The sequence below is a fragment of the Neophocaena asiaeorientalis genome, unplaced genomic scaffold, assembly GCF_003031525.2.
Source record: "Neophocaena asiaeorientalis asiaeorientalis breed wild unplaced genomic scaffold, Neophocaena_asiaeorientalis_V1.1 scaffold177, whole genome shotgun sequence".
NCBI lineage: Eukaryota > Metazoa > Chordata > Mammalia > Artiodactyla > Phocoenidae > Neophocaena > Neophocaena asiaeorientalis.
In genome coordinates, this window is record NW_020172779.1 from 16,815,078 (window position 1) to 16,830,277 (window position 15,200).

Consider the following 15,200-nt stretch of genomic DNA (forward strand, 5'->3'; position numbering starts at 1 on the left):
TTGCTGCTCTACCCATTTTATAGGTGAGGAGAAGTGTGTCCAGTGAGCAATGGTACCTGATCTTGTCTGAATCTAAAGCCTTTCCTCTTTCCACAGCCTCCTGATCCCCACCACTTTTCTTCCAAAATGCTCCCAGGCACTGAATGTAGGTCTGCTTTCAACACCCTGGATGAGTTGGAAACATCACCCTCCCGGCTCTAAGAATCACGCTTCCTCTGACGGAATGCTTATCAAATTGATCGCAGTGATTGATTTCATTGCTTTTCTTTCTTGCTAGGTTGTAGATTCTATGAGGCAGGAACGGGTTCATTTTGCTGACCATGAGTTCTATGTGTCTGGCACATTGTACGTCCCCAATAAATATGTGTTGAATGGAGAAATCCCATTTTATAGCCAAGAGATCTCCATTCCTGAGATGTTAATAAAATGCGCAGTTGGGATTCAAATTCACCCTCTGCTTCTGAGTTGGCCCACCTTCCACTTTTAAGAGGTTTAGAGATGGGTGGTGCTGGTGTGTGTGACGGGGGGAGGGGGAGGCCAAGGTTTGGAATAAATAATTAAATTAAAACGTCCTGGGGAAACTGTATCAGTTCATGTCTGAGGGTGACTCTAATAAGTTGACAAGGAGAATTTCCAGCAGAACTGCTGTGCTGGTTGATAGGTAATCCCCAGGCCTGTGTGCAGGGAAGGAAGAAAAGCCAGTGATTTAAAATGTCACAGCCACCGGTGGTATCTGGTGCCTATTTGCCCAAACTCTTGTTCTCCATAGAGACTGTAGGCTGTGTGGGTTTGCTGGAAACTGATCACCTTGGGCCACACGAGGAGTAGTGAGAGCCGGAATGCTGGAGATGAAGATCCAGCCCCACGGTTCGGACCCTGCCTTGTATTCTCTGTGCCTTTTGTGGTTAGTTTTTAACCACCTGAATCACATGGGCGGCAGGTGCATGGTGAAGAGTGTGGCGCTTGGAGCCACAGTGCCTGGGTCTGAATCCCATCTCTCCTGCTTTGACCTGGGGCAGGTAACTAATGGCCTGCTGCCTTGGAATCTGGTCTGCAAAATGGGGATAGGAAGGATATCCCCTGCAAAGCCCTGGTGGGAAGATTAAATTAAATGATAAATGCCAAGTATTCACCCCAGAGCCTGGCTCTTTACAAGTCCTGGCCTCATGGGCTCTGGGCTAGTTTAAGGATAAAATAAAATAATGAGGTGAAAACACTTTGCAGAAAATCACAGGCGCTGCACTCCACCCTGTGCACCAGAGGACCCCATCACCAACTGCACAGGGTCTCCTGAAGGATTTTCACACCTGTGACCATATATTACTTGTCTTCTCTGCTCATGATGACAATCTACTACCTTGTGTCTTTGGCAAACTCCTACTCATCCTTCAATGACCATAAATGTCACCTCTTCCATGCAGCCTCCCTTGACTTTCCCAGATACTGCTAGTTGTTTGATCCTCTGTTTCCACAGAACTTGGTGTAGACATTCAGACTCACATGTGTTGCATTGTCCTGTGATGAGCTGGTTTGGTGTCAGCTTCTTCACCCCTAAGCTCTGAGCTCAGGAGACTCAGCTCCTTGAGGTCTTACCAATCAGTCCTCCTTACCTCTGGAGCCAGCACAGGGACTGACATATGGGTGGTCTGAAATCCTTCCATGCTGTCTTGAACTGAAGCTCTGGTGATTCACAGGAGATAAGAAGTCATCTGGGAAATTTGAAAAGGATTATCTGATCTTTTGCAGACCTTGATACAGAAATATAACTGGGCTATGAATAGAGATTTAAATTACTTGCTTTCTTCAATTTTTTAAAAAACCTTTTAATAATGGAAGAAGATTCACCAATGGGTTGTGTGGATATATGCAATTTTTTTTTCCAAGAATTGTTTTCTGCCTCATTAGTAGAAACTCTTCCACACATTGCAAGAAGAATCTTTTCCTCTCCTTCGCTAGGAAGGACAGTCAAGAAATGACTTGTGCTTTATTTTTTCATAGGCGTGGAGTAGATAATTGCTTAAAGCTGAATTTGGGGCTGCTAATAATCCAATTAGGGTCTTGGGCATAATTGTTTCTGTGTAACCTGATGCCTTCTGTTCTCCATGGTTCTGACTTTTGAAGCTGGTTCTCTTGGCAACAGCCTATCTTTCTGGGGGAGGAAGAAGTACAGCCCTTTGGGGGTATTCTTTGCTCAGCAGATAAGAGGTAACACCTGAGAAAATAGAGCAGCAATGGTGGGCATTATTAGAATAATGATTGAGACTTTATGAATACTCAGATACATCAGTGTCTGAAAGAGAATGAAATCTCTCTGAACCTTGACATGAGTCCAGTGTTTCTTTCCTCCCACTGCTTACCTCACAGTCAGAAGACCGGGAAGCAAATCATCTCTTTTCTGCCTTGTACTCTGACCGAATGACCTGTCCAGGGAGGAGGGTGGGGCATCTGAGTTTTCTTGCTGCTATGTTGAATTTGTAATCTCCCTTTTCTAGTCCACTCCAGAGAATCAAAGAAGCAGCTCTGCTATGGAAAAGCCCAGAACTGGGTGACAGGACATGTGGATTCTGGTCCTGGTGGTGACAGGCCGCTCTTCACCTCACAGAATCTCAGTGTCCTTGGCTGGGTTGGGAGGGAGATGGGTTAGACTCAAAGGTCATGAACCATCGGCCCAAGGGACAAATCTAGCCCTCACAAATGTCTGTTTGGCCTATATGGTCCCTAAAATACTTTAATTATCAGCATTTAAAACTCAGAATAGCTTTTATACATACACCCCAGTGTTCATTGCAGCACTATTTACAATAGCCAGGACATGGAAGCAACCTAAATGTCCATCGACAGAGGAATGGATAAAGGTGTTGTGGTACGTATATATGATGGAATATTACTCAGCCATAAAAAGGAATGAAATAATGCCATTTGCAGCAACATGGATGGGCCTAGAGATTGTCATACTGAGTAAGTCAGACAGAGAAGGACAAATATTGTATGATATCGCTTAGATGCGGAATCTAAAAAAATGGCACAAATGAACTTATTTACAAAACAGAAATAGAGTCACAGATGTAGAAAACAATCCTATGGTTAACGGTGGGGGGAGGGGGAGGGATAAACTGGAAGATTGGGATTGACATATACACACTACTATCTATAAAACAGATAACTGATAAGGACCTACTGTATAGCACAGGGAACCCTACTCAATACTCTAATGGCCTATATGGGAAAAGAGTCTAAAAAAGAATGGATACATGTATATGTATAACTGATTCACTTTGCTGCACCTAAAACTAACACAACCTTGTTAATCATCTATACTTCAATAAAAATGTAAAAAAAAAAAAAAAGGAAATTTCTGCCTTCCATTGATAATGGGAGAAATCTAGAATTCCTGAGCCCCTATTTCCGTGCAAAGCTGGAATTCAGCAGTTCTCTCAGTGAGCATCCTTAGTTCACCACAATCCCCACCACTCCCTATTGTCTAACACTAAGTTTGTTTCACTCATTTTATTATCTGCCCAGCGCCTATAGGCATTTGAGTTTGTGACCCCTGGACCAGAGAATCTTGAACTTCCAATTTAAATTTGTCAGTATCTGGCTAAGACACATGGGACAATACTATGTTGCCTTTTTTGAGTATCAGTCCTCATTTTATGGATGCAGAAACTGAGCTTCAGCACGGTTGATGAGCATGTCCTTGGTCACGAGGGCTGTAAGTGGTGGAGTCAGCAGTAGGACTGCGGGGTTCCAGACTGCTAATGCTGCAGCTGTCTCTAGGATTTACATTTTTCTACTTCATACCCGGGACCTTGTCGGTCCTGCGTGTACTTATGCCAAGGCAATCAGATGATCTGTATGTTCGGAACTATAATCAAATGACCTTGAGAAACCACTTGAAATGAGCCTGAGTTATCACTTAGCAGAGCATTCTAGAAATGAAACTGCTGATTCAGATCGATTTTGACTCTGAGAAGGACCCCCACCACTTCGGATATTTTGAAAAAAATGGTCATTCCTTAAATTCTCAGCACTTGGCAGTTTTTGTAGTGCTTTCACTACTGATTTAAAATCAGTATAAAGAAGTAGGACTTACTGAGGCGCACAGGGTATAATAGCATTTAACAGCTCCTGTTCCTGATTTTGTGATTGTGTGTGAATACCGACTCCGCCACTTTCTAGCTCTGTAAACTTGGCTTCTTAGTCTGTAACAAGGGGATGGTAATTACCACTCCTGACCTCACGTTCAACGTGCAATGACGTATGACATGTGTGTGTCACATGCGTTGTACGGCATGTGGCCAATATCGAGACCCAACTGTACACCCAGACCCGGCCCACTATTTTTCACACCTTCACTCAGTGGGTGATATTATCCCCATTTATATTTGTAGAGTTCAGTCTCAGTGGCAGTAAGAAATTTATGAAGGTTACATGGCTAAGGAATATTGGAATTCTGCTTTATTTCAAACTGTATCATAGTTTTCACTACATCCCGGCTGTTCCTCCCCATTCTTGTCTTTGTACTATTGCCTTTACTAAATTCTGAATCAGTCCAGCACTGAGCCTTGGTTTCCCTTCTGCAAAATGAAAGGATTGAGCTAGATGAGCTTGTGGGCCTCTCACAACCCTGAGATTCTACGATTCAAGTAATAAATGAAGAGGAAACGGACAACATTAAAAAAGTACAAATACAAAAGACTTAACTCCACTTTAGTTCATTACTTAAGTAGGATCAGATGATTAAAATAATTAGCTGGAGTATAAAGAAGATAGTTTTTTCCCTTCTACTGTATTCTCATTTTCTCTCTCTCTGTCCCACTTGGAAAGTTCATTTGTACAGGACAAACACTAGGGCCTAATCAGAAATCCTCCTCTTCCATGGCCCCAGTTTTGATTCAGAAAAGTGTTCTGGCACACCGTTATTGATGAAGACAAGCTCAGTATTACAGGAACAAAAGCCCAGTGCCTTGTATCAGCACTCAGCCGGCAGGAGACAAAAGGGTAGTGACTATAAAAGGGAATTTGAACACATCCTCTGATTTTTAAAATTAGTGGCAAGATCCGTTCTTTTTTCATTTTCCTGGGGAGATTATTACAGGGGCAACAGCGAATAGTCCTCTGTGACTTCCTTTTTCTTCTTTGTCTTTGGAGATGACAAAGCCAGGTTAGATGATCCCAGTTTTGGTGATAACACCCCAAGCATCCAGGGCCAATCGAATGTCCTCCTCTTCGCTCCATCAGACCCAATCAAGAGGTTGACCCTGGCTTGTCAAGGTCATCGAGCTTTATCACAGCTTGTTTGGGCTGGTGCTTGTTGGCCTGGATGTCTGCAGTGGACGTGAGCATGTAGTTGTCTTTGATTTTGTTTGTGGCTGACTCCGTCGTCAGGGGAGTTTGATGATAGAATAATGGTTGAGTTTGTTCCTCTCGGAGGGGCTTTTTAATTTTTTTTAAATTTTATTTATTTATTTATTTTTGTTTAGAAACTTGTTTAATTTATTTTGAAGAGGAACACGGTGATTAAATATCAAGATTTATAAAAAGTCTACATAGTACCTTTGAACCCCATCCATCCATTTTCTATCCACTACAGCAATGGATCTGTTTGATTATTTTCAGGAGTCATATTCGAAATATTTACCAACAGACTGAGCAACTGAACAGAACAGACAACGTGCCTGGCTGTTACGGTAAGAACCAGCTGAATATCAGCCCTACATTAGTTTTGTATTTGTCCTTAGAGATTTTTGTTAAGTAGTATCCATTTTCCCCTCCTTTTTTTTTAAACATCTTTATTGGAGTATAATTGCTTTACAATGGTGTGTTAGTTTCTGCTGTATAACAAAGTGAATCAGTTATACATATACATATGTCCCCATATCTCTTCCCTCTTGCGTCTCCCTCCCTCCCACCCTACCTATCCCACCACCCCTATCCCACCCCTCTAGGTGGTCACAAAGCACCAAGCTGATCTCTCTGTGCTATGCAGCTGCTTCACACTAGCTAGCTATTTTACGTTTGGTAGTGTATATATGTCCATGCCACTCTCTCACTTTGTCCCAGCTTACCCTTCCCCCTCCCTGTGTCCTCAAGTCCATTCTCTAGTAGGTCTGTGTCTTTATTCCCGTCTTGCCCCTAGGTTCTTCACGACCATTTTTTATTTTTTTTTTTAGATTCCAAATATATATGTTAGCATACGGTATTTGTTTTTCTCTTTCTGACTTACTTCATTCTGTATGACAGACTCTAGGTCCATCCACATCACTACAAATAACTCAATTTCGTTCCTTTTTATGGCTGAGTAATATTCCATTGTATATATGTGCCACATCTTCTTTATCCATTCATCTGTTGATGGACACTTAGGTTGCTTCCATGACCTGGCTATTGTAAATAGAGCTGCAATGAACATTTTGGTACATGACTCTTTTTGAATTACGGTTTTCTCGGAGGGGCTTTTTTAAACTTGGGCTTCCTTGAGAGCTGCCGGGTCTTTATCTGATGGAATGTGGGTGACAGGTGGGTCTTTTTTTTTTTTGAGTGGACGCCTTTTATCACTGCTTTCTTGGCCTTCGGAGCTTTGCTTTGGGCTCTGTTTTGGAGATCAAGGGCTTGCTTTCGGCACCACCTTGGTGAAAATGTCTTTTTCTTAAAAACAGCTTTTTTTTCCCTCTGAATAAAAATAAATCAAAGAAATGAAAGAAAAATAAATAAATGAAATACTATTTGTGGTAGAAATTTTAGAGAATCTGAAAGTTTAAAAAAATTATAAGCATATCATCAGTTGTAAACACTGTTATATTTATAATATATATGTGTGTATTTGTGTGTGTATATCCTTCCAGGTTTTTTCCTGTAATGAATATGTATGTATATATGCTGCCGAATATACAGACTTGTATCTAGATCTTTCACTTAACTTTATGTGTGAACATTTCTCCCACGTTATTGTATATTTTTGAAAATGACTTTGATGGCTGCACTCCTCATGCATGGATCTGCTGCTTTGTACTCAATCTTTTGTCCCACATTTAGCTTGTTTGTAGTTTTTTGCCATCGTAGATGATGCTACAATGAATATCACTGTAGGTTTATCTTGGCTTGCATCTCTGATTGTTTGAGCTGGCAGACGTTTCTCAAGACTCTTGAAGTGTGGGACTGAGTGTCCCTTTTGCTTAAACAAAAATCCTGGCAACTTCCTTGACTCTGTCCTCTCCCTATTGCTCTGCTGTCAGGAGAAATCCCAAGCTATTTAGCAAGTGTTTGAAGGCTTGCATGATGTGGTCCCTTCCAATGCACCCAGAACTATCCGCACAGCACTCCCCCATCTAGTTACGATTTCATCTGTGTAAATTGCCTGTAGCGCTTACCTGCTCCGTGCTGTTTCACACCTCCCTGCCTTTGCTCAGTGTTTCCAAAGCTCCAGGTACTCAAGTATCACCTTCACAGTTTTGCCATAGTCCGGTACCACCTGTACTGTTATTTTGTTAATATTTATTTTAAAGATTAACTGTTACTTAAAAAGTAGGTTTTGCCTTAACTACTATAGGTGCAAAAGCATGGCTTTAATGTACTGAACACATGTGTATGTGTGTATGCATATTTCTTTTTCTAATGCACAGGAAAATAAATGTATAACTATTGAAATAAAAAAAGAAAGATTCTCCCCACACTACCTAAAATTGTCTCCTCTGGTGGCACATACTCCCTGTTTTGGGAAACATTATATTAGATCCATCTTCCTAGTATATTATCCCCTCTTTCCTGATAGACTAACTCCTATTCATCTGTTGTGCCCTAGGTAGGCTGCCCTGACTCCGACTCTGAGTTGGGACCATTTTCCCCGGGGTCCTTCAGTACCTTGTGCTTTTTTCATCTTAGCACTAAGCACACAAAATTGTAATTGTCTATTTACTTACAATCTTTACCCCTAAATAAACATTCATTGAAGTCCGTTATGTGCTAAGATCCACGTGAGGATGTAGTGACAGCCAAGGAATGATGGCTGCCCTGAGTAGCTGGTAGTCTGGAGTTGTTTCTGCTTTGGCAGTGGGAACCCAGGAAAAGTCTTCCAATTTGGTCATGGGCTAGATTAAAGACAGGGTCAGGGAAGGCTTCCATGTGGAGGTGATCCTGAGCTGGATTTTAAGGAGAATTAGGTTAGAAAATATCTATTTAACACAAAGGAAGGCAGTAAAGAAGAAAGGAATAAGTCAGACAAAACTAAGTTTGAATTTCTGCTCTGCCTCTATTGTATAATCTCTGTTAAGTCATTTTGCTCCCTAAGCTCTAGTTGCCCTGCCAAGAAAATGGAAATAATAACAAGAACCTACTGTACAGGGAAGGGACCTATACTCAATATCCTGTAATAACCTATATGGGAAGAGAGTCTGAAAAAGAATAGATATATATATAACTGAATCACTTTGCTGTACACCTGAAACTTACACAACATTGTAAATCAACTATACTTCCATTAAAAAAATAGATAAAAATAAATAAATAAAAAGAAAATGGAAATGATGATAGTATTTACAGCACAAAATTCATCCATTCACTTTATTTATTCATTCATTCAGCAAATGATAATTGAGCAAGATGATGGTATTATACTTAAGAGCTTAGCCAGATGTCAGGTGCCTTAAGTTCTCTCCACTATGAGATCTTCCCTATATTTGGTCCTTGGCTGTCTTTCCTTCTTATGCTGCAGCCTTTCCTTGTGTTATGTCATCTACTCCATCGCATGCTCTGGACCTGCCTATGCTTGGGTGACTCCCTCAATCATAAAATCCCAGGACACTTTTCCTCTGAGCTGCAGAGGCTTGTATCTTATCACCCACCGGCCACCTTCTCCGAGAACGTACCATAGATCCCCCAAGTGATACCCCTAAGTGGACTCCTTATCCCCTTCTACCCACTTCATCTGTTCCTCCTCCCATGCTGTCCCTTCTCTCAGAAAGTAGGGCCACCAATTCTCCAAGAGCCAGAAACTCTTCCTGAAAACCTTCCATGGTTAAGTATTTGCCTCCGTATGAAGAGTAGCTCTCCAGTGCTTCTCTCAGATGATGCTAGACAGGGTCCAACTACAATTTCAAGTTGATCTCGTACAGTTCTTGTCAAAATCAATATTTGTTGAATTAAATGAGTATAAACTAATGGTGAGAATTTCATGCACCATAACAGGATTTGAGGGAAGCTATTTTGGGGCATCGAGTGAGTTATTGATCTCTCTGAAATCACATCACTTAGACAACTATACATTTTATCATTCCTAAGCTGAGAGCTGGGGCTTCATAGACAATGAGATTGGCTCACAATGAATTGATTGCTTGACTGATTGATTGATTCGCTCCTCAGCCATACACGTTTTGAATACCCACTGGGTGTCAGACACTTTTCTGGGTTCTGGGGATACTGGAATGAACAGAATATAATTCCAATGATCTCATGATCTGTTTTCGGTGAAGACTTGAAGAAAGTGTATGTAATTCAATGTGTACTCTTACGAAGAGCTGTACAAAATGCTCTGTGTGCACAGGGGACAGTGTGAGAGGGTCTGTCTCTGAGAATCAGGGTGAGCTTTATGGAGGTGGTAATACTTGCTTGGGGCTCTTATAGGGAGGAAGACTTTGCCATTTGGAGAAAGAAGTGATGGTGGAGGAGGAAAAGGAAACCCTCGGCAGGGGGGACAGCATGTGCAGGTGGAAGTGGGGAGAGATGGGGCCTTTGGACACTGGTGAGAATTTCTCTGCAGCCAACACCTATGATGTATGTGAGGGTGAGTATAAGCAATGAGGTCAGGGTGGTCCATTGGGACCAAAGGCTGTATATGGACAGTTGAGGAGCTCTCAGTGTCAGCGTTCATCAGAATCTCCTGAACTTCGTCTAAGGAGGCGGATTTCTGGGCCCCCCACAGACCCAAAGAATCACCATCACTGGGATCCTGATGTAGAAATTCTCCAGAGGTGATGCAAATGCAGAGATGCATTGGAGGTTCAGTCAGCGAGGTCAGTGACCTGTCCATCGTCACACAGAAAGCGGGAGAAGCAGGTCCCTTGGGTGATTATTAGAAACACTGAGGTCCTGGGACTCCACAGACTGTCACAAATCCTGATTTTCCTGGAAAGGCAGTGACTTCCTTGGTCTGCCTCGAGCTAGGGGCTGCAGCTCAGTCGAGAAATTGGCATCCTCAGCAGCCCCGTCTGTTCCTTAGGTTCCTTAGATAACGACAAATTCCTTTCGCTCGCTCCCCATTATCTCCCTGTAAATGAGAAAGTAATAAAGTGAAGCTGCATCTGGACTAATTAAATCAGCCGTTTCTAATCCCATCGATCCAGGGAAAGAGGGCTGTGGGGGGCTGGAAGGGAGAGAGGCTTCTGATTCAGAATAAACCACATACATCTCTGTGACAATGTGGGCCTCAAGAGTTAGCAAGATGGGGGGTGGGGTGGGAGGGAGGGAGACGCGAGAGGGAAGAGATATGGAAACATATGTATAGCTGATTCACTTTGTTATACAGCAGAAACTGACACACCATTGTAAAGCAATGATACTCCAATAAAGATGTTAAAAAAAAAAAGTGAGCAAGAAACGTCACGGGATCTGGGATCTGAACTCTGCTGGGGGAGGGGTGATGTACTGTGGCTGGAGGGGAGACCCCACCCCTCCCGGGAAGCTACTGAACCACACTGCTCGGCATTAAATTTATTTAATTTGTTTTTTCACGTCTTTGTTGGAGGATCATTGCTTTACAATGCTGTGCTAGCTTCTGCTCTACAACAAAGTGAATCAGTGATACACATACATATGTTCCCATATCTCTTTAGAGGCATCTTTTCCATTCTCTTCCGTGGATGCTCCCAGGTCCCCTCCACCCCACCCCCAGCTGTGGTCTCCAGCTTGAACTCCCTGGCCTCCCACTTGGAACTGTTCGCCAGTCCTTGAAGACACCAGTGTGATCCCACACAGCCTTGCTGTCATCCATGCTACACCCTGCCCCTCTTCCAGAGTTCTCAAAGTGTGACCTGTGTACCTTTTGCCTTGGAAAGCCTTGGGGACTTTGCTGGAAGTGTGAAAGCCTGACCCCAGCCCATTCCTGCTGCAGCCTTAGGCTGCTACTGACCTTCTGAGAGAGCTCTGGGGGCTGGTGCTCAGGAGCTGAGAGTTTAGCAAACGCGATGGAGGCTTCTGAGTAACCCTGGGGTTTCAGAACTAATGACCGCCCTGTTCTCTCTGTGTGGGAACACCTGTTAATCCATCCTTCGCAGATCGAGTGTGCTGAAATAGCAGCAGGGTTCCCTGTTGCTTTAGGTTTAGAAAATGCAAAAGCCTTTCTTGCTGCCTTATCAACGTACCCTAAAACACTTTTACAGCCCGGCATCTGAATAACAAAGTCCTTTTAATCCAAGTGATTCGCCTCACAGGCTCCTTTTAATTAAAAACTGATTCTCTTCTTCGAGGAAGACACATTTCTGATGAACCTTTTGCTTTCTCAAGGAGGGGGCTGACGTTATCCTACAACCACAGAGCATCACCTCCATGAAGATGCTTTTTGAACATCCCTAGTGGATTGACCGACCCCCTCCGCTGAGCTCCTAACCTGTGACAGTTGTGATGCCTCAGGGCACCTTGACATTTACCTGTGGACCTCTAGGCTCTTACACTTTGGGGACAGGGAATTTACCTTCCTCACTTCTGTACAGTAGCCCCCCTTATCTGCAGGGATACTTTCCAAGGCCCTCAGAGGATTCCTGAAACCGGGGATAGCACTGAACTCTATATATACTATGTTTTTTCCTATACATACCTGTCAGTGATAAAGTTTAATTGATAAATTAGGCACACTGAGAGATTAACAACGATAACTATTAATAAAATGGAACATTTATAACAATATATATACTATAGTAAAATTTATGTGAATATGGTCTCTCTCTCAAAATATTGTGTTCTACTCACTTCCTTGCTCTTTCTGTTTTGTTTTGTGTTTTTGCATGCGGGGTCTTAGTTCCCTAACCAGGGGTGGAACTCGTGCCCCCTGCAGTGGAAGCGCAGAGTCTTAACCACTGAAACGCCAGGGAAGTCCCCTCACCCTTCTTTTTCTGATGATGACGTGAGATGATAAGATACCTACAGGATGAGAGGAAGTGAGGTGAATGATGTAGGCACTGTGATGCAGCCTTAGGCTGCTACTGACCTTCTGACGATACGATACGTGGGAGAGGGGATCATCTGCTCCCGGTAACCCTGGATCGTGGATGATGGCAATGGCTGGATGTCAGGAGCAAACGATGCCTATGGGTGGGGATCTAGGTGGGGCAGATTGGGAATGAGGAAGCTTTCATCACCCTACTCAGAATGGCATGCAATTTAAAACTGACGAATTGTTTACTTCTGGAATTTTCCATTTAATATTTTCTGACCTGGAGTAACTGAAACTGTGAAATATCTGGGGGATGGCTGTATTCTCAGCAGCTAGTGCAGTGTTTCCCGTGGAAGAAGTGCTCGGTGGATGCTTGTTGAATCAAATAATCCATGGAAGATAGAATTGTGGCAAGCTCTGACGGTGACCCATGAGGGCAAGTCCTTGGAAGGTATTTAGAAAACTAGGTTCCCTCAGCTCTGCTCTGCTTTCTCTGTCAATGTCCACTTCTTCATATTCACTCACAAAGTGCGTTCTATTATCTATTGTGGAGATTTATGCAGGAAAATAGCATAATTGTGTCTAGATTTTAAGCAACATCTCTTTGGCCGCATTGGAGGAAGGATGGGAAGGGGCAAGCCTACAGGCAGGGAGCCCCCCAGGGCGGATACTGCCATAGTCCAAGTACCAGATGGAGAAGAGGGGATAGAAGCAAAGATATTTTAGAAGATAATAAAAATGCTACAATTGTCCACTCTGTACCAAGCTCTTGTATACACTGTTTCTTTTCTTCATCACAGCCCTGAACTGTGTTCAACACTGCCTTTCCTCATAAGGAAAGGGAAGCAGCTAGATTTGTCTACAAACCCAGAGCCAGTGAGAGTAGAGTCAGTGCACTAATCGCGGGGCATCTGGCATTAAAGCCCATGCACGTTCCCGTGAACCTCACGCTTGACCTAGCTGCTGATCTGCTGGCCTCATTGCGCCTCTGAAAACTCCAACACAGCAGTGACAGAAGAGTCACAGCTTTGCCAGGCATGTGGGTGCTGGACCAGCTCACAGAAGGGCAAGAGGCAGGTTGCAGTTTAAACATGTGCCGCTGCTGAGGGAGAGGGATTTCCGGGGGTTAGGTCTGCGATATTTCATACGCAGGACGGCAGCTGGGGGTCTGGTCTACCCTGGTCGAAGGCAGGTTGTGCACATGTGGCCACTGCTGATCCAGATGTACGCTGTGAGCTGGGGTGGAACCGGGGGGGCTTGCACCCTATGAATAGTGCAGGCTTCAACCAAAGAAAGAGAAGAGAGAGATTAAGCTAGAGCTTCTATAGTTTATCGTCCCAACGGGGGGGCACTGTGAGAGCACACTGGCAGTTTTCTAGCCCACTTCACCCGTGATTCTTTGCCTACTGGCCGGTAGGGCTGGGACTAGAGGCAAGCTGGGCGCTTAGGGCACACGATTCAAGGACGTGCTCTCTCCCAGAGTTATGGGCCTGGGGGACCTCACTTGTCCAGACCCTGCTGGACTCTTTTGGGAATCTGTGCATCTGGGTCAGGAATGGACATTCTGCATGGACCCTGCTAGTTGAAATTGTTTAATTCTACAAATCTCCTTTGAGTCTTTCTCATCATTTTCCACTGCGTTGCTTCTTTTTCCAATGTGAATGAATATTTCAGGAAACCTTGGTGTTTGAAACTTAACCATGTGATTTTGACTGTTTGTCAGAATCCCTGAAGATCCATGTCTTAACGACAATTTGTAACTTTGTGGAGGCAAAGCTTGAATGTCAGGGGCTGCGAGACCAGCTCGCCGGAGCCAGCGCTGGGCAGGTGAGAGAGCCGCTGGCCGTGCGGCATCTCGACATTGTCGTGCGATAATTAGGAAGCGATGCTGCCAGTTCCCAAGTGTGCGTTCCGGGCCAGACACTGTGTTACATGCTCCACATGCATCATCTCGTTTATTCCTCAGAACACCCTCGAGAAATAATGTCTCATTTTGCAGAGACGTGGTAGCTCAGAGGTATTAGGTAACTTTCCCTTAGCATCTCATGCAGCAAGTACCAGAGCCAGGATTCGAACACAGCTCTCCTTCCCTCCAAAGCCTGTGCATCCCATTGCTGGAGAGACTGCAGTGTTCTTTCTTTTCTGGCTCAGGAAGGGTCATGGTTAAGGTGATCTGCCATAAGGTTCTCATGGAATTCCTTTATTTAACAAATATTCACAGAGCTCTCACTGTGTGCCTGGCACTGTTCCATGATCAGTGTTATTACAGCCGTGAATAAAAAGGGACAAACAGCTCTGTCCTCATAGAGCTTTTGTTCGAATGGGCAGAGACAGGTTATAAACTATATAACAGACATAGTATATGTTGGATGGTGACAAGTGCAATGGAGAAAAACAAAGCAGAGAAAGGGTAGGGAGCATAGGGCTGGGCTAGTTGGGGTTAGTGGTTCAATTTTAAGCAGGCGGGGGGGGGGGCGGTGACAGGCACCCCCCCACAGAGAAGGCAGCATGTGTGCAAAGGCTCAGAGGTGAGGTGTGTACCATGCACCTGGGAGAATGTGACAGAAAAAGGAATGAATGCATAGGCCCCGGCCCTGGCAGGGCGGGGCCTGGAGTGTTCAAGGTCAGCCAGGATGCCAGCGCGGCTGGCGGGTGAGATAGAGGAGAGTATAGGGAGAGGAGGCCAGAGACACCACGGGGACAGATCACGAGAGGCCAGCATGGCACTCTACTGACTGCAGCTTCCACTCTCATGGAGATGGAAACCATGCAGAGGTTTGCAGCAGAAAAAGGACTCTCTCCATCTGATGATTTGAATCAATGGGGAGAATTGACTATAGGGGAGCAAAGACAGGAAGAGACAAGGAGTCCACTGGGGAGAGGACGGTGGCCTGGAGCCGGGTTTGGTCTGAGGGCTAGTGGGATGCAGTCAGACCGTGGATGCATTTTGAAGGCAGATCCAATAGAATTTTCTGACCGACGGGATGCAGGATGCAACACTGAGTTTGTTTCAGAAACAGAATTTACTTCAGTCGCTTTTAAAGTGTCCTTCGTGCTG

The 15,200-nt window shown here is 44.1% G+C and overlaps 1 long non-coding RNA gene across 1 annotated transcript in view; it reads left to right on the forward strand.

Annotated features, from left to right (window-relative positions):
• The window catches only part of LOC112396998 (uncharacterized), a 283,042-nt gene that overhangs the window by 117,049 nt on the left and 150,793 nt on the right, over positions 1–15,200 (forward strand). The window contains exon 3 of the long non-coding RNA XR_003002701.1: positions 5,620–5,690. This is a non-coding gene — a long non-coding RNA (uncharacterized LOC112396998). The remainder of the gene's footprint in view (positions 1–5,619; positions 5,691–15,200) is intronic.